Source organism: Tupaia chinensis, unplaced genomic scaffold (genome assembly GCF_000334495.1).
Source record: "Tupaia chinensis unplaced genomic scaffold, TupChi_1.0 Scaffold140548_1, whole genome shotgun sequence".
In the NCBI taxonomy this organism is placed as follows: domain Eukaryota; kingdom Metazoa; phylum Chordata; class Mammalia; order Scandentia; family Tupaiidae; genus Tupaia; species Tupaia belangeri.
This window is the reverse complement of record NW_006200423.1, coordinates 2,293,752-2,297,420: the sequence shown is the minus strand read 5'-3', so window position 1 is coordinate 2,297,420 and position 3,669 is coordinate 2,293,752.

The window sequence follows — 3,669 nt, the reverse complement described above, 5'->3', positions numbered from 1 at the left end:
CTTGTCGTTCTCGGGCTTCAAACCGTGTCGGAGCCTGTCGCTTTTGCTTCTAGCTGGAGTGGCTTCCAGAGGGAACAGCTTCCTGGTAGTTATTTTAAGCAAGACTCATTGAGTGGAGAGCTGTTTGGATTGGCTTCGAGCTTGTTTCTGGCACATAATGGAGTATTTATTCTCTGTGGCCCAGGTCCGGGGGTTCTGATGACTCGAGTTTTACTATTTCTGTTTAGTGGGGACTTATTTTCTAGGTAAGACTTGTATTGCTATTTCTAGACGTCCCGTACAGCCCCCAGCTGTGCACTGGCTCTGGAAACAGCGTAGGTGTGGCACCTAGTACAGAGACTGCATAGCCCAAGTGCAACATGATTCTTTTTTAAAAGGAATTATTTATCTAATTTTACTTTATTATTCTTATTACTTTTTAAATGTCCTGTAGAGCACATATGCTCACCAGAGAAGGAGAAGGAGGGGAAGTGAGAAAGCAAGCCACCAGGTCCAGGACTCAAACCACGGCCAACCCTGAGGGAGTCCAGCGCCCACGTCACCTCCTGGCCCCACAGCCACGGTTCTTGTCCCCTTCCTGATTCTCTCTCCCTTTGGCACAAATAAGGGGCTGGGAGCTTTTGGATTTTTGTGTGATCTCCCACGTTTTCCAAGGTCACCACACTCAGTTTACTGAAGTTGAATGAAATAGAACGTTCGTCCAGCAGGTGGCACTGGAGGCTTCTGGAGGCTCCAGACTCCGTGGGCTCCAGGATCACACACCCTCCTCTGGGCGCCGCAGCCCCGGGAACCCACTTTTCTGCTTGTTCAAGGACAGAGTGGATGCCCAGGGTTCGTCCTGAAGTCCCAGCGCTGTCATGGGATCCTTTCAGGGACAATCGGTCGCGGCCATGAAGGACCCTGGTGGACACAGTCTCCCTAAGTGCTGCAACCCGAAGAAATCAGGATGTGTGGGCCGGGGTCCGCATGAACAGTCCTGGCGAGGGTGTGGGACGTGGGCTTCCCCCACGCTGGGTTAACAGAACCTGGGCTGGCTGAAGAAGAAACCCCTGGACCAAGTAAGCCAGACGGCTCCGGGAAGATTAGAGCCTTTGATAAATATCGTGGTTCTCATCAAAGCTGCCCACGGCTCCAGGCAAGAAAACACCGGTCAGTCCCACTCCTGAATATTCTGGCGGATAAATCTGGTTAGAACCCGGAAGTCTGTCTTTTCTTTTCTTTTCTTTTCTTTTTCTTTTCTTTTCTTTTAAGAGAGGGCACATGAGGTCACCAGAGAGACAGAGACAGAGAGACAGAAAGCGAGAAATAGCCCCCCAGGGGGAATGGCCATGCTGCAATCCCTTCTCCTCCATTCTCCTCTCGGGATCTTGGGCATGCATGCACACGCACACATGTGCATACACACACACACACACCTGGCATGAGTTTTAAGCCACCGGGCCTGGGACTTGAACCGAGGTCCACTATGTGGGAGTCCAGCGACGTAACCATTACTCTATCTGCTGGCCCCAGAGTCTGCGTTTTCTTAAGTTCTGTAGAGGACCAGGGTGTGCTCCTGGCATCCAGCACAGGGCTGCCCTTTCCCCCAGGTCAGGTCACATGTAGGACTATGGGGGCTGTCCATGTGAGCACACGCATTTCTGAATCCCTTTGCTCATCTGTAAAGTGGGATCCATTGTGTGTAGACCAGTCCCTCAATGCCAGAGCGCAGACTTCACTGTGATCCAATGCCCAGACCGCCCTCCATCCACACACCTTCCCTTACAAGCTCTGTGACTGGGACTGGGACTCCCATGTAGTCAACTGCGGTTCAAGTCCTGGACCTGGTAGCTTAACTCACGCCGGATGCATGTGCGTGTGTGCCCAAGATCCCGAGAGGAGAATGGAGAAGGGATTGCGGCGTGACCATCCCCCCAGGGGGTGATTTCGTGCTTTCTGTCTCTCTTTTTGGCAAGCGCACATGCCCTATATCAAAACCTCTCCCAAACAAGCTCTGTGGCTGTGCCCAGTGGAGAGACGTCACTGTTTCTAAAATCCTTGCCCTTCCTTCCTAATCCATGTTCTGAACAGCCTCACCCCGGTCTCTTCCCTGAGGTTCGTAAGTATTAGGAAATTGTGCTCTTTCACTTTATAGTCACGGAAGTAGTAAATGAGTCTTCAAGCAGTGCTCGTTCAGGTCACTAATTATTTCAGGATTTGGGAATCAGAGACTTCTCAAAGGAATAGTTAGATCTGTTCGCAGTAGGAAGGAAGTGCCATGTGGGCATTAGCGATTTCATTTACCCTTATTAAGGGAAGAGACTAGAAGAAGACCCCCCTGAAAAGGCACTGCACCTCTGACTGTCAGGGCAGTCTCCCTAGGCCATCCAGCCGGCCTCTGAATCAGATCACGAGGGGAGACTGTGGCTCTGACTCTCCTCCTGGCCTGCAAGAGGAAGGCAGGGGTCACCTTTCCCGGCGCCTCTGTCTCCCCTCCGTTTGGTCTGCCTCTCATGTCCGTCTAGGCCGTGAATGTCTGTCTGTCCCTTGGACTTTGCGTTCCCTGGGGTTAGAGACTTGGATTCAATTAAAGAAGCTTGACTACCTAAATGAGGAGCTAATGATGTGAGGTTAACACACGGGCAGGATTTTCCTCTCCTCCGGAGAAGGTGGATATTATGGAAGGAGGAGGAGGTCTTGCAACACCACAGCCTTCCCGTAGCCTGTAGGTCAGCCAAGTAGGTATTTAATTTTACCAATAATTACCCCTTCATCTTAAACAGTGCCCATGCTTAAGGGCCACTTCGAAAATATAAAGGAGAGGGTGGACTGCCCTTGGAAGAAGCATGATTACTGAATCGTTTTCTTCCCAGACAGGTCGGACTCTGGCGGTGCACAAGCCCACCTGGGCGGAGGAGTAGCCTGGTAACAAGAGCCGGCGCTGGGCAAAGGTCGACACTTGTGCGGTTGTGCAGTTCCGCAGCTTGTGCGGTTGTGCAGTTCCGCAGCTGGCTTGGGGCCTGTCGCATGCCCACGCTGGGAGAGAATGCAGGTGTTCCTGTCAGAGAAGTCACAGTGGAAGGCCAGGGCAAGGACCTGCCCCAAGGTGAGCGTGAAGTTTCCACAGACCACAAACAGAGTGGTTTCCATGGTAACGTGGACACTGCCTACTCCTGAGGTCCCCAGTGCCAGCGCCTGTCAGAACCCCCCAGGGCTCTTTATAAAATCCAGGGGGGCTGCGTGTGTAGCAGGTGCTCACAGGTGATGGACGCACTGGCTGGTCTGGGAACTCCCTGCCAGGCTGTCGGCCCCGCAAGTACAAGGTGTACCGCTGCTTGGTGCTTCGCTGGGTCTCAGACACAGCTGAGTCCTCTTAAGCTGGTTTTTGTTTTTTTTTTAAATTTTTGCCTTTTTAATCATATTATTTAGCAACATTATACAAAATGAACCACAGTCTATTTTCAAACACAAAAATGGAACAGCCAACATAAGAAAATTCAGTTCACTGATGCCACTTCTCACTTGTCCCCGTGGCCCCTTCATTTCCCAGCAGAGAAGATTACACCTACAGGTCATTCGGTCATTATTGTACTTAGGAGTCTATGTGCCGAAAAGAACAAACAGAAGGAGTGGCTTCACTAGACATGGAACAAGGAAGTGAAATGTTCACCAAGTCACACCCGCCACCTT